Raw genomic sequence first — 23,899 nt, forward strand, 5'->3', positions numbered from 1 at the left:
TCGACCTGGCCATTAGCTTGAGGATAGGCTACGGAGGAGAACCTTTTTACAATCCCATGTCTTTCACAGAACTCAGTGAACAGGTCGTTGTCGAACTGAGTTCCGTTATCGGAGACGATCTTCTTGGGCAGGCCGAAGCGACAGATGATGCTTTTAACCACGAAGTCAAGCATCTTTTTGGACGTTATCGTTGCCAACGGCTCTGCCTCAGCCCACTTTGTAAAGTAGTCGATGGCTACTACGACGTAACGCACCCCGCCTTTTCCAGTGGGGAGGGCGCCAACCAAGTCTATCCCCCAAACGGCAAACGGCCATGGGGACGAGATCATCGTCAGCTAGACCGGAGGAGGCACTCTTCCTGTTGAGCGCTGCCACTCTTCCTGTTAAGCCTTGGACATCTTTCCGCGACCTTGGCGAAGGAAGCTCGAGCAGTGACCGGATCTTACCAGGGTTTGCCTCGATTTCTCGGGTATTGACTATGAACCCCAGGAATTTCCCTGACGCGACCCCAAAAGTGCATTTCTGGGGATTGAGCCTCATTCCGTATTCTCGTAGTATTTTAAAACATTCTTCCAGGTCGGAAACATGGTTATCGGCTGTCTTTGACTTGACCAGCATGTCATCAACGTACACTTCCATGTTTTTACCGATCTGGTCCCCGGATTCATCGCGATCTGATTGTAGCCTGAGTACGCGTCCATAAAGGACATGAGCTCGTGCCCCGCTGTGGCATCCACCAGCTGGTCAATCCTTGGCAATGGAAAACAATCCTTGGGGCAGGCTTTATTCAGGTCGGCGAAGTCGATGCAGGTTCGCCATTTTCCGTTGGGCTTTGGAACTAGCACGGGGTTGGCGACCCAAATTGGAAACTTGGCCTCACGGATAAAGCCACATTTTTTTAGCCGGGCTACTTCTTCTTCTAGGGCTTCAGCCCGGGTTGTTCCTAAACGTCTTTGCTTCTGAGACTTGGCAGGAATGCTTTTATCCAGGTGAAGCGTGTGCATGATGACACTCAGGCTAATCCCCACCATGTCCTCGTGGGACCAGGCAAATACGTCTAAGTTAGCTCGGAGAAACACAGTCAGCTCTGCCTTCCTCTTGCTACAGAGATTTTTCCCGAGCCTGACCGTCCATGACAGATTCTGTGGATCAAGGTTCACTTCCTCGAGCTCCTCAATAGCCTGTAGCTCGGATCTGTCTTCGCCTACTCAGGGGTCAATATCCTCATTTAGAGTGACATTTCCCCCTTTGGCGTTTTGAGGTTTTTCAATCTTAGGATCCGCTCAGGGTTCTTGAGATTCCTCTTCACTCAGAATGGCCATAGCCAGCTGCCCGGGTTTAGATTTTCCCTTCATCAAAATGTTGTAGCATTCCCTTGCAGCGAGCTGATCGCCATGGATAGTGCAGGTTCCTGTTGAAGTAGGGAACTTCATGGCGAGGTGTCGAATTGAACTGATAGCCTCGAAAGCTATGAGCGTAGGTCGGCCCAAAATGGCATTGTAAGCAGTGGGGCAGTCTATGACCACGAACTTGAGTAGTTTGGAGACTGTCCGAGATTCTTCCCCGAGGGTGATCACCAGCTCGATCGTCCCTATCGCCGCTGATCCTTCTCCCGAAAAACCATACAGCATCATGGAGGTTGCCTTTAGCTCGGCGACGGTCAAACCCATCTTCTCTAAGGTGGATCGGAATAGGAGGTTCACCGAGCTCCCGTTGTCTATCAGTACCCTCCTCACTCTCCAGTTGGCGAGCTGGACTGCTACAACCAAGGGGTCATTGTGAGGGAACTGGACATGGCCTGCATCTTCCTCCGTAAAAATGATTGGTTGCCTCTCCAATCGCTGCTGCTTTGACTGGCGCTGCTCCGGAACGAACTCCACTCCATTGTGAGCCTTTAGTTCATTCACGTATCTCTTCTGGGCACCTCTGCTCGTGCCAGCCATGTGCGGACCTCCAGAGATGGTGGATATCTCTCCTCCGACCATGGGGGGAGGGACATCCTGATCTACCCAAGACCCGGGCTGACTGGCTGGGGCTTCTGGAGCAGGTCGACTCGCTGGGACCTTGTTCCGTGAGTATTGAGCCAAGCGGCCGGCTCGGATGAGAGTCTCGATCTCATCTTTCAAATGCCTACAATCATCGGTATTGTGGCCCACATCATTATGAAAACGGCAAAATTTGGAAGTGTCTCTCTTTCCCTTGAGGTGCTTCAATGGCTCCGGCCTCTTCCAGGGGACCCGAGTAGAGTTGGCCAGGAAGATACTCTCCCTGGACTGGGTGAGCTCGGTATACGTCGTAAAAACGGGCTTAAACTTATCTACGGACTTATTCTTCTTTTGGCCGTGCTGACTGTTTTCGCCATTGCCCTTTCTTCTGCCTCCACCGGGCTGGTTGCTTTGTGTGACGTTTGGGGTTGCTGCCACGACCTCCGTCCCTACTCCCGCGGGCTGATCGGGAACCTGGCTGGTTCCCGCAACTGAGGCTTCGGCTTCTTCCAAGTTTATCCATTCTTGGGCCCTGTTAAGGAATTCGTTGACCGAGCTGACTCCCTTCCTCTGTATATCCTTCCATAGGTCTCCTCCGACAAGGATTCCGGTTCTCATGGCCATGAGCTTGGAGCTATCATCTGCGTCTCTAGCCCGAGCGGCGACGTTCGCGAATCTGCTCAGGTAGGCATTCAGAGTCTCGCCGGGCTGCTGTCTCACGTTAGCAAGGGAGTCGGCCTGAACACGGGCGGCCTGGGAGGCTCGGAATGCCCTTTTGAAGTCGGCTGAGAAGGTCTTCCAGGAACTGATTGACTGTCTTTTACTTTGCTTGAACCACTGTCTGGCAGGTCCAGTCAGTGTGGAGGGGAAGATTAAGCATCTCAGCTCCGAGCCAATGTTATGAGCCATCATTAGGGTGTTGAACATCCCTAAATGGTCCGACGGGTCTCCGTCCCCGTTGAACTTCGACAAGTGAGGCATACGGAAACCAGATGGGTATGCCGTCGCTGCTATGCTGGGGGCGAAAAGTTCCTTCTCGTCTCCCGAATCATATTCGTCTTTTTCTTTTTCTGATAGGAGCTTCCTCATCAGCTCCTCCATCTGAGTCAGGCGCTCGAGGGTTTGGTCTTGATGTCCTTGGTTATTCCGGGGCTGTTCAACAGCTCCGGATCCATTGTACACATTTGGTGGGTTATTGCCCCTCCTATCTTGAGATAGGTTATTTGGGACATTCCCTCCGTTGGGTACTTCGGACAGAACCCTCCTTGAACGAGTATGGCCTCCATCTCCTGCTCGATCCCCTCTATGAGAGTTGAGGCGATCTCGCAGGTCACCTCCCTGAGTGGTCTGATGACTTTGTGCCGAACTTAAACGTTGACGAAGGTCTCCCCCAGAGAGATCACTTTGGCGACTGCCGGTCCAGTGGCTCCTACTGGATAGGCTTGGAGTCCGCCTTTGGTGGTGATGACCTGAACTTTCCCCTGGCGCCCTGCTACGCCGGGAAGGTCCAGCTGATGGCGGGTTTCTCCTACTACCCCCATAGGCTGGGATGTCCCGGACGGGCCGAGGAGGAGACGGATATCTGATCGTAGATGGAGGATGCCTCACTGGGGAGGCGATCCTAGTTCCGTCTGGACGGATCAAGTTTGGTGGGGGCCTTTCGGCCCTGCCAACCTGCTGGTCCCGCGCCGGGCGATCTGGACGAGGCGCAGGACGGTCGTCGGGGACGGGCTGACGTCGCGAGCCTTCCCCGGATCTCCTTCGGGAATTTCCTCGAGCTCCCCTGGGCGTTCTCGAGGATGGTTGAGAGCTAGGAGTTGACGTCCTGACCGAACGGCTGTATTGTTGTTGTCCGGTCCTAGGCATTCCCTCGAAGTTTGCCTCTCGATGGTGTGATGAAGGGGTGGAGTTGACTGCCGGAGGCCTATCCGAACGGCTATGCCTAGACCGGTTACCCCGGCGAGACTTAGGAGCCTCGCCTTGCCTCTCTCCAACGTTAACGCCGATTGTGAGAGGGGGTAATCGGGCCAGGATATCCTGGATTTGCTGGCTAGCTGTTGCTAATTGACTCCTCAGTTGAGCGTTCTCCATTTCCACCGCAGTATAATAACATGGGTTCGGATTAGGTGGCCAAGGCGTCGAACTACCGGTATCATCTTGGCCCACCGGCTGTTTTCCTGGCCCCTGCTGGACTTCAGGAACTGGTTCATCAGGGATGGTAGTATGATGAGCCTCCTACCCATCATGTTGTTCTGTCTCGTTACCATGCCTGGACCGAGTAGTCACCATAGTTGGATGTTTGCAGCAGCACTAATCGAACTTGCTCTCAATGAAAGCACCAAACTGTTGATGCGGTTCTTCGCCAACAGGTAATTAAGAGAAGAAGAGAAAGGGATTAGTTCCAAATGTAGAACCAAAATAGATATATGATCTTAGAGGATGAAAAAGGTGACTCAAGACACGTTTTTTAAGTGGTTCGAAGGTTAAAATCCTTCTACTCCACTAGTCAATATTATTGATCTATACTGAGTATTTGATTACAGAGTATTTCTTACAAGAGATTATTTTTTCCAACCCTTATCAACTCTCAGGGTCTCCATATTTATAGGAGAAGGCACCCGGAAGTTGGTAAGAAGGTCATCCCGTGACCTTCTTACTTGTCGTATCAATTCTATGACATTCATGATTAATTCCTAAACCTGACACATGAGTGTGGTCAAATCAATAGGTAAGGAGGTAATGGGCCGCACGGCCCAACCCAGTCGTGGGTATCTGAATACGCACGTTCCTGCTGCATGTCCGAGAAGTCAGGGGGATATCAGACACGTGATGCCTGATATATGCACGTTTACCTTGCGTGTGTTGACTTCACAAAGGGTCACAGCCTCCATATGAAGCTCGTACCACGAGCTTTATACTTAGCTCGGTCTTCGACCTTCAGAATCCCTGCCCCGGCCTTGGGCAGTGAAGGCGAGCTCTTGGGGCTTCCTCGAGCTAAGAAGGCACGACATTACGAAAGAAGCTCCAGCCCCTGGGCATGATCATGAGGTAATCATGGTTAGGCCGCAGCCCGTCTTGCTAATCAGCCCGTGGGAAAATCAAGGCGTACACTAGGGATGTTAAAATCATTTAAATTGGAAAATATGCAAAATGGAATTTGGCTGCTAGTACCCCAGGCCGCGACCCAGGACATATGCGGCCGTTGTAGTGTCCCAAATTTGCTAATAAGACTTAGGGTCTTGATTAGTGTGACAGGAGGGCAATAATTGATTTAATAATGCTAATATGTGAATTAAATGATTTTGTGATAAGAAATGCATGCTTAGATGAATTAAATATGCATGTGGGCCCAATTTGGTAATTAAGGGCATATTTGTAATTTTGGCCCGTTGAGGGCATAAGTGTGATATATGTGTATATTGTGATTGATACTATGAGGGTGTGGTGATATATTTGCGATGTACGATCCAAGACGGTTCTAAGGAGCAGATTAGCTAAATAGTCACAATGGGGTCGAATACCCAACTCGAGAGGAGCCTACCGGTATTTTGGGAACACAATTGATGTTCGGGAGTTATTGGGTAATGGGTAAGGACTTAGAGATTGTTTAAGTATGTTGGGGATTAAATGGGGATTTATAGGAACACTCGAGGATTTAGTGGGATGTGGCAATTGACGGAATTGCCCTTGGTGGCCATCAGGGCGGGGGAGACAACTGGAGGAGTTTCCCAGTTTGTCCTCGGTGTAGACGATGACATCAAGGAGAGTGCAAGATGAGGGCTTGCCTTACTTGTGGGAGCATTAGTCATTTGAGGAAGGACTGCCCATAAGCCAGGAAAGAAGAACCGAAACCGAGCGACAACCTCACTCATGCCAGAGTATTTACCTTGACCCAGACTGAGGCTGAGGCTAGCCCCTCTGTCATAACAAGTGAGATTTATAGTTTCAGTTCTTCATTTACTGTACTGATTGATTCAGGGGATACTCATTCATTTTTATCTAATAGGGTGATAGATCAGTTGTGTAGACCTAGTGATTTGTATTCTAGGGGAATTAGGACTTTGTTGCCAACTGGGGAACTAGTAGTCTCCAGGAGATGGGTTAGAGCATTGCTAGTAGAGATAGACAGTATAGAGTTGTCTATGTATTTGATTGAGTTAGTGATGGATGACTTTGATATGATCCTGGGGATGGATTGTTTATCAAAGTATGGGATACGATTGACTGCAAGCGTAGGATGGTAACCTTTGAACCAGAAGGGGAGGTACCCTTTGTATTTGTGGGGAAAATGAGTGGACCACAAGTACCTATGATATCGGCACTGAAGACTAGAGACCTAATGTAATAAGGTTTCATAGGATTCCTAGCAAACATTGCGGATACCTCTAGGATTGTTTCGATTGGACCGAATGAGAACAAATTAGTATGTTAGTTTCCTTATGTGTTTCTAGCAGATTTGTCAGAGTTGCCACCACACCAAGAGATCAAGTTCGTCATAGAGTTGGCACCAGGGGCGGAGCCAGCATCTAGGACACCTTATAGAATGGCTCCAACAGAGTTGAAGGAACTGAAGATTCAGTTGCAGGAGTTACTGGATTTGGGATATATCAGACCGATTTTTTTGCCATGGGGAGCTCCAGTTTTGTTCGTCAAGAAGAAGGATGGATCCTTAAGGATGTGTATTGACAACAGAGAGTTGAACAAGTTGACCATCAAGAAAAAGTACCCACTACCTAGGAATGGCGACTTGTTTGACCAGCTACAGGGGAAGACAGTGTTCTCCAAGATTGGCCTTCGGTCAGGCTACCATCAGTTAAGGATTGAAGGGGAGGACATACCAAAGACCGCATTCCGCACAAGGTATGGGCACTATGAATTCCTGGTCATGTCCTTTGGATTAGCCAATTCCCCAGCAACCTTTATGGACTTGATGAATAGGGTCTTCAGCGATTATCTGGACAAGTTTGTGATCATATTCATTGATGACATACTGGTGTACACTCAGTCAGAGGCAGAGCACGAGCAGCATCTTCACTTAGTACTACAGCAGTTGAGAGAGCACAAGTTATATGCTAAGTTCATCAAGTGTTAGTTTTGGCTGCCTTAAGTAACATTTCTGGGCCATATTTTCGGTAAGGAGGGGATCTTGGGGGACCCAAGTAAGATTGAGGCAGTGAGAGATTGGCCGAGGCCGAGCAGTGTACTAGAGGTTAAGAGTTTCTTTGGATTGACAGGATACTATCAGCGATTCGTTGAGGGATTCTCCTGAATAGCCACACCATTAACCGAACTAACACGTAAGAAGACTAAGCATGTGTGGACAGACAGGTGTGAGAATAGTTTCAAGGAGTTGAAGTGGCGACTGATCACTACTCCAGTATTGGGTCTTCTATCAAACAATGAGAAGTTTGTAGTCTACTGTGATGCTTCCAGACAAGGTTTCGAGTGTGTATTGATGCCAACTGGAAAGGTAATTGCCTATGCGTCGAGACAGCTAAAGGAGTATGAGAAGAGGTATCCCACACATGTTCTAGAATTGGCAGCAGTGGTATTTGCACTAAAGGTTTGGAGGCATTATTTGTATGGAGAGATGTTCGAAACATACACTGACCATAAGAGTTTGAAGTACTTCTTTACTCAGAAGGACCCGAATATGCACCAGAGGCATTGGCTAGAATTTGTAAAGGATTACAATTGTGACATTCTATACCATCTTGGGAAGGCCAATGTGGTGGCCGAAACGTTGAGTCGGAGGGGCCTAGGACAGTTATTTAGTTCGAGGCAGATATCAGATAGGTTAGCTGAAGAGATGACTAGAGCAGGTATTGAGTTGGTAGTTGGTCAACTAGCCAACATCAGTCTTTAGTCCATGCTCCTTGAGAGGATCAAGGAAGCACAGAGGGAGGATCCTCAGTTGAGGGAACACACAGAGGACATCTTAGCCAGAGCGGCTAAGGACTTTTCTATTTCGAAGATGGGTTTACTGAGGTACAAAGGTCGAATTTGCGTTCTAATGGATTCTGGAATCCGGCGAGTGATTTTAGATGAGTCTCATACCACTCCCTATTTCGTACATCCGGGTACAACGAAGATGTACCAAGATTTGAGAACCTTGTATTGGTGGCCAGGAATGAAGAGGGATGTGGTGGATTATGTGGCCAAGTTTTTTACTTGTCAGTAGATAAAGGCTGAACATCAGAGGCCAGCAAGGTTGTTGCAGCCTTTAGGAATTCCGGAGTGGAAATGGGAGGATATCACCATGGACTTCGTGGTTGGATTACCAAAGATTTGGGGACAGCATGATTCGGTGTGGGTGATTGTGGATAGGTACACCAAATCAGCCCACTTTTTCCTATTAGGAAAACTTATACAATGGAGCAATATGTTGAACTGTATGTGAAGGAAATTGTGCGACTACATGGGGCTCCGAGGTTGATAGTATCTGACAGGGACCCCACCTTCACCTCCAAGTTTTGGGAGAGCCTGCAGAAGGCTATGGGTATTCAGTTGCAGTTCACTACTGCCTATCATCCACAGATGGAAGGACAATTTGAGAGGAAAATCCAGATACTGGGGGATATGTTGCGAGCGTGCGTACTGGATTTTGGGGGATATTTGAGTAAGTATCTCCCTTTGATTGAGTTTTCATACAATAACAGTTATCAGGCGACTATCGGAGTGTCTCCGCATGAAATGCTCTATGGGAGGAAGTACAGATCACCCATCCATTGGGATGAGACGGGTGAGAGGAGGTATTTAGGGCCTGTGGTTTTTCAGAGGACCAATGAGGCAATTGAGAAGATTAGAGCTCGAATGCTTGCCTCCCATAGTCGGCAGAAGAGTTACTCAGACTTGAGAAGCAGGTGCGTATAATTTCAGGTCGGTGATCACGTGTTTTTCAGAGTTTCTCCTTTGAGAGGGGTGAAATAGTTTGGAGTAAGGGGCAAGTTCAGCCCTAGGTTTGTTGGGCCCTTCGAGATTCTAGAACGGGTTGGAGAGGTATCCTACAGATTGGCGATGCCTCCAGCTCTATCAGGAGTTCACAATGTGTTTCATGTGTCCATGCTTCAGAAGTATGTATAGGATTCCACACACATGTTGAGTTATGAGAACTTGGAACTGGCTCAAGGTTTATTGTATGAAGATAAGCTGGTTCAAATTCTTGACCGAAAAGATAAATTCTTGCGAAGCAAAAACATCGCCTTAGTGAAAGTTCTGTTGAGGAACAGCAGAGTGGAAGAGGTGGCTTGGGATCTTGAGACTGATATGCCAGATTGGTATCGCGAGTTATTCAGGTATATTTCGAGGATGAAATTTATGTAACAAGGGGATAGTTGCAGCGTCCCAAATTTGCTAATAAGGCTTAGGGCCTTGATTAACATGCCGGGAGGGCAATAATTGATTTAATTATGGTAATATGTGAATTAAATGATTTTGTGATTAGAAATGCATGTTTAGGTGAATTAAATATGCATGTGGGCTCAATTCGATAATTCGGGGCATATTTGTAATTTTGGCCCATTGAGGGCATAAATGTGATATATGTGAGTATTGTGATTGATACCATGAGGGTGTGGTCATATATTTACGATGTATGATCCGAGTCAGTCCTAAGGAGCGTATTAGCTAAATAGTCACAACGGGGTTGAATACCTGGCTCGAGAGTAGCCTAGGGGTATTTTGGGAGCACAGTTGATGTTCGAGAGTTACTTGATAATGGGTAAGGACTTAGATATTGTTTTAGTATGTCAGGGATTAAATGGGGATTTATAGGAACATTCAAGGATTTAGCGGGATGTGGCAATTGACGGAATTACCCTTGGTGGAATTAAAGAATTGAGGATAGACATAGGGGTGTTTTGGTCATTAGGCAGCTAGGATAGATTTAGGCAGCTGAGACTCTAGAGTCACTTAGAAGAAACAGAAAACTTTAGCTCTCACTCTCTCTCTATCTCTCGGTTCTCTCTCACTCTTTTGATGCTTGGAGGCTTGAAGCATTTTGAGGATTCTAGACTAAAGACTTGAAGGATTAGACTGGCTGAGCTTGGGAATTAGCTCAGGACTGAACATATCTCGAAGGTAAGGGCCTAAACTTATTCTTTCTGTATAAATTATGTTGAATTATGTTAGAGGCATAAATCTTTCATGTGATAGGGTTCTAAGATTGGTTTTGGGTGTTTGATGCGTGTATGGAATTGTTTATGGGATTGTTGAGATGTTTAGGCTGTGTGAAAAAGGATTCTAGGCTTAATTATGAATTATGGATTTAGGCTCGAGGAAAACATAAAAAAAATGGCTGGTTTCTGGGACTCACACTGCGGCCCTGTTTTACAAACGCTGCGGCCCGTGTGTACGAAAGGGCCTGGGGAGCCCTGAGATTGACTAGGCGCCGCGATGCAAGGCTTAGCACACTGCGACCTGTGTCCTTCAATAGAGAGGACTTTTCCCTCTGACTCGTAGCAGGTCACAGCCCTAGAGAGCATCTGATGACTCAAAATGGAAAGAAAGGGTAAATGGAGGTTTTAAGCTCGGGAACTCGAATGTTAAGGCTCAAGAAGGATTCTACTACCTGGTTTAGTAGAATTCAAGGTCCCAGAGGCTGGATTAATATTTTGAAGTTATTAATTAGCTTAAGGCTTGATGGGTGGTTACTATGAATTCGTTGTGACTAGATTTTCAACGAGGCTCGGGTTAGAGGATTGTGCTCGGAATCGCGATACTCAGACAGCTCGGGGCACAGGTAAGAAAATTGTTGTACCCATAGAGCAAGGCATGGCCCTATTGTTTGTGTTTCAGGGCGCGGCCCTATTGATTATGATTAATACACATGTAAATATTTGTGAATGTTATGTATGTTTATGAATGAATGGCGAGGGTCGGGAACGGTGAAGGCCGAGAACGGCAAGGGGTTGGGATCAACATTGAGCATGCTGAGTGTAGGCCGCTAGGGCAAGACCCTCCTATGGTGTTGTATCCACCCGCTCGATGAAGACCGCGAACCCAGGGCCTGGTAAAGCACCTGGATCGGCGTGGGCCTCTATGTGTTTATTATGTTGATTTTTTTGCTGTATATCGTGGATTAATATGTTTAATTTATTATGCATTAAGTTTTCTTGCTGGGCTTCAGCTCACGGGTGCTCTATGGTGCAAGTAAGGGCAAAGGAAAGATTGACCAACCATGAGTACGGAGAGTGTAGAGCGATGGGTACATGTTCGGCCTACGTGGCTGCCATGGCTAGGGTTATTTTGGGAAAATGTACTGTAATGGTTGTTTTGTAGCCTAGGTTGACCGTATTTATATTTTTGAGTTGTAATACATTTTCTAAACAGTATTTTTGGATCCCAAATGTATAACTTTTTATGACTTCAATGATTGTCCAAATCTTTATAATTTACGTTGTTAAATGAGTTTTATTTCAATTTAGTCACACTTTTAACCTAAAACCTCGATTAGCGAGCTAATGGAAAATTTATAACTCCATAGTAACGGCTCTAAGGTACTAGGGTGTTACAGCTGTTGGGGTTTTATGCCCTAATTAAAACCCAAATTCTTTGTAATCTCATTTTATTATCAATAAAAGAATGGAAATCATTTTTTGACTTGGTTAATCACTTTGCTCACATGTTTTATTTTCATGATTATTTGTTTCATATAAACTTCTATTAAATCATGAGCATATAGCTAATCTTATTTATATTGACGTAATCACAGTGGATGATTATATGTTCAAAATAAGTTAGTCCTAAGATTAGTCAGTGCACCGGATTTACACTGACTTGCCAATCTACGATATGATCTACTTACACATTATAGTGTTATGTTCTTTCTAGAACATTAGCAAAGTAGATAAGATCGGGTGTATTTGTTACATCGGACAGGACCGATATTGACAGTTGATAAGATAAGTAAACATATCGTTATTATCTATTCTAGTCATATCATATAGTTGACCATCGGTCAATTCAATCTAAATTCTGAGTGGTTAGTATTCTTACTAATTGTATTATTTGAGTTCTTTGACTTGTTTGTTACCAGCTTACCCTACGGACTAGCCCATACTTACATCTTGGGAACTCGATAGTATAATTGAGTGGGAGTGTTAATCATAGATATGAACATCTATAGCTTCGGATGAAGAAGTGAAACGATGGTTTCCTTTAAGTTTGGTTCAAGGTGTTAATGACAGAGATCTCATTTCAATAATTAAATTAGTTTACTGAAATATCATTTACATGGAACTAAGTGTTTTAAGGATAAAATATAATGAGGGGTAAAATGGTATTTTAGTCCTATCTCATTGTAGAACGTCTATAGAGGAATTAGTGACAATAATGGTTGTAACAATGGATAATTAATAGCGTATCTATATTTGTTATAGAGCGTTCTATGAATTCAAGAGTGCAATTCCGAGTCTATAGTGGAGTCACGAGGAATTAATAAGTTAGTAAATTTATTTGTTAGATTTATGATAATTTATTGGAGCTTGATTTCATAGGCCCATGGTCCCCATTGTACCTTGGATAAAATCATCTAGATAGTCTCAATTAATTAATTTAATTATCAATTAGAATTATCAAAGTTGACCAGGCCAATTTTGGATAGTTTCACAGAATTATGTAATATTGAGAAAAAAAATAGAAATTATGGCAGATTTATTAATTAAGATAAATTGGTATCTAAATTAATAAATAAGTTTAAATCAAGGTTCAAATTATAAATAATTAATTTGATGAAGGAATTAAATAATTATTTAATTAATTAAATCAGTAGAAAATAATACAAGTCTTGATTTTAAGTCCAATGGACTTATAATCACATGAGAAATTTCACGGGCCTAAACCCCATGATAATTTCGACCTAGGGCTTTAAAATGGCTATTATTTTATTGATTTTTTAATTAAATTAATTGGCCTAATTGAGTCTATAAAAGGATTGCTTAGAGAGAACTCAAAACACAAGTTTGATAAGTCACAAGTCAGATTTTCTGATAGTTTTAGATTCTCTCTAAACACGAGTCATTTTCTAAGCCTCTTTGATTATTTTCTCTTCTTCTTCTTTGTATCTATCTCATGTGTTGAGAATTGCCCACACTAGTCTAGGTGATTCTAAGGATACATTGGAAGGCTGTAAAGAAAATAGAAGATCAGTTCAGTTTCTTGATAATACTCTGCGACAGAGAGGATACAAGAGTTAGAGAAACTGAAGGAATGACTCTTTAATTCCGATGCATATACTGTAAGTATTCTATTCATTGTTTCTCTTTGAATTCAATTTTAGAAACATGTTTTAGGCTATCTCGTATTAATTTGTTTAATATTAGATATACATGAAAATAAATAAAGATCCTGTATAAGTTTTCCCAACAACAGCCATGAGCCACCACTTCCCAGGCCATAGCCTTAGATACATGTGGCCATGACCTGAAGGTTGTTACAACCTCCCAATTTCGCACCTCTTTCCAAAACGTCCCAATATTTTTCCCACATTATTTTGTAACCTCCATACACCTAGTGGGAGATAAAAAAATATCTTCAACTCCCATATCTCATTTTGGCTATATGAAATTCAATAAAAAATGTGTAACTCTCAATCTACACATTATTGGGTGATATTTGGAAGTTACAAATTTATAGTTGGTTTTGTAACTCCCAATATTATGTTACAAAGTGTGACAAATCACATTTGTCACATAATTTAATGTAACATTGTATAATATAAAATAATATAGCATTCCCCCACTTAGATTAAATAATCACTTCTTGTAACGGTTGCAGCTAGCATGTCCCAGGCCGTGGCCTGGGGTGCTGGCAGCCAAATTCCATTTTGCTTTTTTTTCTTTCCAATTTAAACAGTTTTAACATCTCCAAAATCTTCATTTTAATTCCTTAAACATCCAATTAAACATTGGTAACAGCCAAGGGGTTGGTAGAATTTGAAATTCAAAGGGTATCTCAAAACTCTATAAATAGAAGTCTAATGCTCACTTGTAAGACACATCATTTTCTATCCACAAAGCACTTGGCTGGAAAACACACCAAAAGGCTCGATAATTCAAAAGAGCAATTTCCTAAACTTGAGAGACCCTTAGTGGTAAGAAACTAGGGGTAATAAGCTCTTGGACAAATATTTTGATGTTAGAGAATATATATTTTTCAATGGAAATAGAGAAAACCAAAAATATAACTCTATGCAAAAATACAATAGACAAGGTTTTCATTAAAATAAAAGTTACAACTCAATTGCACAAAATACAAGTGAATAGACGTGAGAAGTAGAAGAGAAGGAGATTACAAAATTAAAGCAAAATAGTAAAGTAAATATAAAGAACCAAGAAGAACATGAAGAATGAAATAAGAACAATAGTAAATAGAAAATAAAGCGAAGACAATAAGAACACTCTAACACTCACACAACCTTAAGTGTAGAGTAGTGGGGATCACCAACTTGAACAAGGTTCAAGACCTTTGTCCAAAAACTTATTTCCCCCTATTCTCTAAGCACTAAGGTACTCTCAAGTTTGGAAATAGCTCTCTGGAATTATCAAGTCTTTTGGTATATTTTCCAGCCAAGTGCTTGGTGGATAGAAAATGGTGTGTCTTACAAGTGAGCATTAGTCTCCTATTTATATTGTTTTCAGACACCATTTGAATTTTAAATTCCACCAATCCCTTGGCTGATATCAATATTTAATTGGATTTTTATGGAATTAAAATAAAGATTTAAGAGTTACTAGGGATGTTAAAACCTTTTAAATTAGGAAAAAAATCAAAATGGAATTTGGCTGCCAGCACCATAGGTCGCGGCCTGAAGGCTGTTACAGACTCCCAATTTTGCACCTTTTTCCAAAACGTCCCTATACCTTTCCCACATGATTTTGTAACCTCCATACACCTGATGGGAGTTAAAAACATATCTTCAATAGCCATATCACAATATGGATTTATGAAATTCAATAAAAAAAATGTGTAACTCTCAATCTACACATTATTGAGTGATATTTGGAAGTTACAAATTTGTAGCAGATTTTGTAACTCCAAAATATGTTACACTTGGACATAAACATATGTCTAATTTTGTAACCCTCAATATTATGTATAAAGCGTGACAATTAACATTTGTCACATTATTTAATCTATCATTATATTATATAAAATAATATAACATTCGAACATTGTTCAACTCTAGTGATCCCCAATACTCTTCACTTAAGATTATGTAAGTATGAGAGTTTTCTTCTTTATTATTGTTATTTGTTTTGTAACTTTTGCTTTGAGTTTGTATTCATCTTCTTCTATATTGTCTATATGTTTGTATTTTAAACATAGTGTTGTAATTTTATTTTATCAATCACCTTGTCTAATTGTATTTCTTGCTAGAGTTGTAATATTAGTTTCTATTATTTCCATTGAAATATAATATTCCTAATAGACTGCCAATGTACTTACTAAAAGTCATGTGGCATTGCGAAGGTTGGTGGCCACGAAAGTTTAGAGAAGCTATGATCACCTCAATTGGGAGTTGGAGGCCAAATTTTTCGACAAGAGGAACTAGTTTCTTCCTTGATAAGCCAAAGCCATGTCGAGCGACATCAAACTTAGTCAAAATACTCGAATTGGATTGTGCAAGCCTTTTTATATGATCTGCAAGCCATTTATGGAGAAAAATACTTGGTTAAAATTCCTCTCATTTTATAATGACATCTAATTTTATGTGCTTGTGTTTTTGTTTGACGAGCAGAAGGAAGTCGTGAAGGAGGCGCAGAAATGGACAAGCTCTTGCATTAATAATTTGACTATTTTGGTAATAAATTAGAAAAAATATTATATCCACCTTTCACTTTTTTTGATCTCTAATTATTTCTTCATTTAAAAAAAATGTATGGTGCCAATTTTCTATAATTAGTTGGGAGTTACAAAAGAAACAATTTTACCACTCCAATTTTAATGTATTATAAATTGATGAATAAATAGGATAACATTTTTATATTATGATATTTGCATCAAAATTGGTCATGTAGTTTGAATTTTGAAAATTTTTTCTATCTGAAATAAGTAATAAATAAAATTAATTTTAATTTATTTATAAAATAAATATTGATGAAAATTCTTTAAAAACTTTATGATTTAGAACTAGAAATAAAACATATGTACAAACAAAATCAAACAAAAATTAACTAAAAAAGTCCAATATGGATCAAATAAATGACCAAGTTACAAGGCTCGAAAGTGACACTAATGGAGTCAAAACATGTTACTGTATCCAAAATTATTAATTATGTAAATGAATAAATACACAAGACATAACTGATCAAATTGATGGTAAAAAATTGTTATATTTGAAGTCATTAAAATAAGGGTATTTGCGGCATAAATACCCAAACTCTTGAATTTGCTACTGATATATACTCAACCCCAAAATTGGTGGAAAAAGTACTCAAACTCCTATTTTGGACAGTTCCGTTGGTACCCAGTCCGTTAACAGGCAAACTAAGACACGTGTAGGGCCAGTGTTAATCCCCGCTTTTTGTTTTATTTTTTTTCTTTTTTTGGATTTTTCAGTTTTGATAAAATAAAATATTTTAATTATTTTATATAGTTTTGTAAAACCTAAAAACTAAAATTAAAACATCTAAAAAACCTAAATACCTAACCTCAGTCAAAAAAGAAAAAAACCCCATAAATGATTCAAAATGTTATTTAGGGTTCTGATTTAGGGGAGGAAGACGAAGATATCCCATTAAAAATGGAGGAGGATTGTTTTACAATCAACGAGGAAGACGTATATGATGGTGTGTAGCTCAACCATTACTCTTTGCTTTTCTTTTCTTTCTTGTTAAAATACATTGCGTGATGGTGAGAGATTGATTGCATTTTAGTGAGAAAATGTTATGGTCATAGTGTTGGTTGCTGTACAAATATGAGTGTGAAGGGAACACTAGTTCACATTAGTTCTTTGGGTTGTGGTAGGTTTTGTTTGTGACACATTTAAGTGAAGTTAAACTTGGTGTTGGGTAGGAAACTTGGGGATGTATTTTGGTAAGATTCGATGTGGGGTACAGGGCATTGACTGGCATGAGAGAATCTTTTGCATATGGTACCACTAGTTTAGTCAAAGCATGTGACAACTTGCTATTATTTTATTTTATTTGTTGGGAGGTTTGTTTTTTACTGTGAATATGCGCCATGGGGGTAAATTGTGTAACCATTTTGGCAAGAAAATATATGAAGGTGGAAATGTTACTAAATTCGATCAGTGTCATTTTGACAAGTTCAATGTTCTTGAACTAGAAGGGATGGCTATACAACTTGGGTATAAGGAACATCTTCGGTTTTGGTTTAAGCCAAAAGATAAGGAGCTCAATGATCATTCAATGGTGATTTCAGATAAGGTTGTATTGAATATATTTGAAGACATGAAAAATATGCAGTATAGGGTTATTGAGATATACTTGAAGATTCAGAAACCAACTGCACCTTTAAGAATATACATAATTTAAGATTTACCAAATGATGCACAATTACATGTGGATGCTTGGGTAAGTGTCCAACCAGAGGACTATGTAATGAGAAAAGCTGAAATGAAAATGGTTGAGGGATTGCAACAAGAACTAGATGATAACAGTGAATCTGACTTGCATAGTGAAGAGTTCTATGTTCACATCCCTGATGTTGAGTTTGATGGCAGTGATGGTAGTGATTTAAGTGTTCAAATTGTAGATGGATGGGATGATAATGTGGGGCAGGAGAATGAAAGTGAGGGGTATAATGATAATGAAAGTGAGGGGTATAATTTTTGACCCTCGATTTGGCCAACGACACGGAGTCAAATAAACGATAAAGAACAAAAGAAAAACCAAAAGAGAATCAAATGGAAAGCAAATGACACAAATGATTTATAGTGGTTCGGCCCCAACTAGATGGTAATGACCTACATCCACTTAGTGTTCTTATTGATATTGAATCCCAATATTGTGATCAATGAACTAGGGTTCACGAGTTTCACAAGTCTTGAGAGGATTACAATTTCGGTGGATAATCACACTGTGCTCTTTTCTCCCAATATCAAGATCAAAAGTTCAAAAAAAGTCCCTCCCTTGAGCTCTTTGATTCTTATTTATAGGCTCAAGAAGGTTACATGGGCCAACAGGCCTTAATTACAATTAAGATCTGTATATCAAGGTAATAAAGGAAAATACAATTAATGCAAATAATACAAGCTTGCGCATCCAAAAGGAAATAGATGAAAATTTGCGACCAGACTGGTCGCACCTAAGTGTGAGGCTTGACAAATCAATAACTATCTGGTCGATAGTCGAACAGGACTCATTTATTTAAAGTTTCCATGTCCTTGCCACGTGTAGATCAATCCTGCCACATCACCATGAGCTGTTTTAGGGTAAACAATAATGATACTGATGTGGGCTAAGAGGATATTGAAGCCCAACGTGGAGTGGCCCAGGATGATATTGAAGACCAACATGGAGTGGCCCAGGAGGATGTTGAAGCCCAACCAAATGTTGAAGTTGGTGCTGAAAGTGAGCCTGTTCTTGAAGGCTAGACAAATAAACAAGCCCAACAAAGGAATCAGATTTAGAAGAAGAAGAGTATGGCCCTGATGATGATGTTATTTAGGATGAGGGGATAACAAACCCTAACAAATGGTGGAGTTCACTCAAAGACTTACACAGCCAAGTTGACCAAGAGGCATTCAATGGAGGCTATGTTGAGGAAGATGATCTGAGAAGTGTGTAAAGGGATGATGAAGATTGAGTTCAGCCTAAAATGTTTAACAGGCAATTTGATCCAAAGATTAAGCTTGAGGATTTCAAGTTTTGTTTGGGAATGTTATGTCCTACTGTTGAGCACTTAAGAGGAGCTTTGAAGGAATATTTCATTAACAATGACAAAAATTTATTTTACAAGTTTAATGATCGAAAAAGACTTCGAGCTAAATGCAAAGGCAAAGGGTGCGGTTGGGTTCTGTATGCTTGGGTGATGAGAACTAATTTCAAAGCCTTCAGGATTATCACTCTACTTGATAAGCATGATTGTGGGATAGTTTTCAACAACAAACTGATAGATGGAAGTTGGATAACAAAGCACTACTCAGAGAAGTTCAGACTCAATCCCAACATGGACCACAACTCATTCAGGCAGATGACTTCTGATAGTAAGTATTCTCAAACTTCTTCATGAGTTTTTTATCAAGCTAAAAATAAAGCTAAGCCTGTACTGGAAGGTTCAGTGAAAGACCAATTTTCCATTCATGAGAACTATTGTAGGCAGATACTTAACTTGAATCCAAGGAGCATAGTATTGATAAAATCTAGGTTAGTGGGAGAAATATAGTGTTTGAAAGAGTGTACATATGTATTGTAGCATGTAAAACTGGTTTCTTGAGTTACAGACCCATTATAGGCTTAGATGAATGTTTCTTGAAAGGTTACTGGAGAGGTATGTTGCTTGATGCTATTAGAATAGATGTAAATAATAGTATGTTTCCTCTTGCATACGTTGTTGTTGAGAAAGAAAATATCCAGACGTGGACATGGTTTATGCAACTGGTTAAAGAAGACTTACATGTGGTAGACACAACAACATTTTCTTTCATATCTGATAGACAGAAAGGATTAGAGAAAGCCTTGGGTGAAATATTTGTTGGTTCAAAAATCAGATTCTGTGTGAGGCATTTGTATGCTAACTTCAAGAAGGAACTTCTTGGGTTGTTTTTGAAACAACAGGCATGGGCATGTGTCAGAGCAACTACCCCAATGGAGTTTAAAAGAAAGTTGAATGAGATCAATGAATAAGCATATAATTGGCTGAATAAGAAATAACCAACAAAATGGATGAAATAACATTTTAGGACTCATGTAAAGTGTGATATGCTTCTTAACAACATCTGTGAAAGCTTCAATTCAGCTATCTTGGATGCAAGGGATAAGCCCATCATCACTCTGTTAGAGAAAATTCATTTTTTGGTAAATGGCTAGATTGTGCAAGCAAAGAGAAAGTGATACTAAATGGAAGCATCCGATGGGACAGAGAATCTTAAGCATAATTTAGAAGAACAAAAATGTGGCAAGACATTGCATATGCACTAGGTCAGTTGGGGGATTGTTCTAGGTCACCTATCATAGTGGTGAGGTGTTATCTACTAACTTGGACACTAGAACATGTACTTGTAGAGTCTTTGAACTAACAGGTATACCATGTGGCCATGCTCTAGCTTGCATATGGTATTCTAATCTTGATGTATTTGAATATATTCATGAATGCTACAAGAAGGAAGCCTTTCAAGCTACCTCTGCAGGGGCGATTGCACCAACGCGCATTCTTGATAAATGCCTAAAACTGCCACAAATTCAATCTACCCTCCTCCTGAGACTATATTACCTAGGAGGCCTAAAAAATCCAGGAGAAGAGAGGTGGATGAACCTCCACCATAGGTGCAACTAAAATGAGGAGAAGTGGACAGCCAAACCTTTGTTCAAACTACAAACAGCCAGGGCATACACGTGCCTTTTGTAAGAAAAAAGCAGTCACTGAGGTAAGTTTAGTAATTTCCTTTTAGTTATGTTTACTTAATTTGGTCATTTTGGTAAGTTGTAACTTGTATCTTCCTTTTGTTTATGTCTTAGAAACCTACTGAGAAGAAGAGAAGGGCTCGTCCCCCAAGAAAGAACCCTGACCTAGAAACTGTCAAGAGGAACATTAGGTTAAGGAAACAGATAGCAAGAGCAGCCAGTTCATCCCAATATCCAGCAACCTATTAAGACATTAGGACCTTTTTTTTTTGGCCAATATTTTGTGTATGGGTTATATAAGCCCCTTACTTAGTGCAGGGTATTACAATGCCATTTTTTGGGCATTTTTGGTTAACTAAAGGCACCCTGTTGGCACTCTATTTTAGGCCTTTAACATATGGATGTCGTTTCAAATTCTCTATGGCCCTTATTTTGGTCCTATGGTGCATGTTTCAGAGACTTGTGAATTAATATCATGGTTTATGTCAATTTCACCAATTTCTACATTATGGATCTGTTTATAGAGGCTATGAATTAATGTATTACGTATATTATAAGTTCTAAGTTCTCAATGCTACGTTATTCAACAACAAAAAAAGTTCACAATGCTATGAGTTCTAATAACACTACTTCATTAAGGGCAAAATGCCCTTGCAAGTACAAAATTAGAGCATGAAAGAAGAGTTTCACCTTCATCAAATACAAAAATTACAATGGACAGTTACATTAATTTTTTAGCAATATCACGATAGCAAATACACAAACTACCAACATAATTTTTTTCAGATTTTTGAACACCCACATATGACCACAACTATGAACATGGCCACCACTCTAAATTTTCACTGTCAATTCTTGATCTGTTGCACCTATTCTGTTTTCTAATCTATGATTTGATTCATCCCACATCAATCTCTGCTCAATTTCATTCATCTTTCTCAGTAGTTTAGGAATCATTTCTCTACATCTTACACAACCTTCCACATCCACCCATTCGAAGAAATTACAGCCACCCCCCCCCCCCCCCCCATCCTGAAAATAGTAGGGAAATTGCCAAAATCAATAACTTATTGGTCTCTCTAACAAGGAGACGCTTACAAGATTCAAAGCTTATCCTTAAAAATTGGGAGGTTCTAAAACGTTGGCCTGGATTTTGCTCTGTCCAGGAGGTCCTCGTCACCCACGGCATGACACAATAATAATTGTGTTCCTGCCTTTCCTCAACCGTAGGAGCTCTTCCCTTCAGCTTCTTATGCTTCATATTGCAACAATTATAAGAACCTTCACCCTCCATTGTTGATAGCATTCAGGTACTGGGTTGTAAGACTGAAGCTTCGACTTTGGAAATGGTTATGGAAAGGGACGACAACTTTAGGGTTTTTAGATGTTTTAATTTTAGTTTGTAGGTTTTACAAAATTATATAAAACAATTAATTTTTTTTTGTTTAATCAAATATGAAAAAAATAAAACAAAAGGCGAGAATGAATACTGGCCATACACATGTCGTAGTTTGCATGTTAACAGACTTGGTACCAACGAAACCATCCAAAATGGGAGTTGGAATACTATTGCCAGCAATTTTGGGGTTTGGGTACATATCAGTAGCAAATGCAAGAGTTTGGGTATTTGTAACAAATACCCCTTAAAATAATAATAATAAAAAATAATACTATAACTGTATTGTTGAGAAATGGTCAATGTAATAAATTAAAGTGTAAATAGTGGCTAAAATACCCAAATATCTTCAAAATCTTGTACTTTTATACTCAAATTTTTATTTTTTACAGGAAAATACCTAAAGTTGTTAAAATGTAGAATTGATAACACCTAAAGTTTCTAAAACGTAGTATTTAAATATTCAAAAGTTAAAAAATAGTTTTGTTTAATAATTTTTTCTATTTTAAAAGTTTTTAGCTATTTGATTTATTTTTAATTGTTTGAGTATTTAAATGTTACAATTTAGCAACTTTGGGTATTTTTCCAGCAAAAAAAAAGTTTGGGTATTTAAATACTACTGTTGTACCCTAAGTTTAGTTAGAGTCATTCACTCAGTTCGGGAATAGCTAGCAAATAAATATACGGAGAAATAACCAAGGGAATGATATTTGCTTATTATCCACGTAAGCAACTCCAGTTTCACATGGGCTTGTGTGGTGTTAGGCATCCTGGGTTTAACCCGAGCTATAGACACGAAGGTTGTGCAGTGTGAGCTCATAATATTCAAACGACATTCAAAATACGAGCTTGGAGGAGATGTTCAGCTCCTGCTAATTCGAATGTATTGCATACTCAAGGATCCCTGGGGACTCGGAATCACATTATACGGTTATTTATGAACAAGCTATCATATGTATATGCGTGATTAACTCACACGGTTAGCCAAACCTATCCATGGAATTTTTCTATAAATACTGAGAATATTGGACAGGAAAAGAGGCCATTATTCTGTAATACTAAAACTCTGTTGAAATAGAGAGTGAAACAACAATAATATAGACTCATGGACAAGGTGGATTTTAACCACTGAACTACGTAAAAGATGTGTTTTCTTGTGAATTCATTTCTTTTTTCATTATGGTTTATTTCTAAGCACTAATCTACCTTACTATTTCTTAATACACTACTAGCGAAAAACTGCGTCAAAAGTATGGTGCTTTCATTGAGAGGGAAATTAGTCCTTCATCAAAATCCCAGTTGAATCTCATCATGGTGCTCACTCTCTCAATGTACGACAATGAGATAGAACAGCCTAGTGGGCAGGAGTCCCATCATACTGCTATTTTGAATGAACATGGTCCTGAAGTCCAGCAACACTGGGAAAACAACCGACTGGTCATGGTGAAACTGGGAGTTCGACATCATTACCACCGAATCCAAACCCAGACTACTTAACTGCTCTTGAGTTGGAAAATATGCAATTAAGAAGCCATATCGCTAAGGAAAACAGGAAAATTGAGGAGGTTTTGGCTCAGTTACCCCCTCTCGCAACCGACGTTAATGTCAGAAAGAGGCAAAGTGGGTCTCACAAGTCCCATAGGAATAACCGATCCAAAATCAGTCAGAAATGCCACCCCAAGTTCTGTGCCAACAGGGCAAGACTGCCAGAATGCCCATCCTAGTGGCCCTCATAGGGGTCATCAACATATCAGCCGATCGGTTAGAACCGCAACCCCAAGTTCGATGCCTCCTTCACAAGCACCTAGGAGTGCCCATGGCAACCCATGAAGGGGGTATGAGACAAGCTCACAAACACAAAATATTCCAGCAAACCCTCCTGCGTCACGATCGGATCGCCGGGCGCAGAGAGCTAGAAATAATGGGGCAGACTAAAGGCGGGCTAATCTAGTTCGCCCAGATGGGACAAGGATTGCCTCACCAATAAGGCA

Source organism: Humulus lupulus, chromosome X (genome assembly GCF_963169125.1).
Source record: "Humulus lupulus chromosome X, drHumLupu1.1, whole genome shotgun sequence".
NCBI classification, from domain to species: Eukaryota; Viridiplantae; Streptophyta; class Magnoliopsida; order Rosales; family Cannabaceae; genus Humulus; species Humulus lupulus.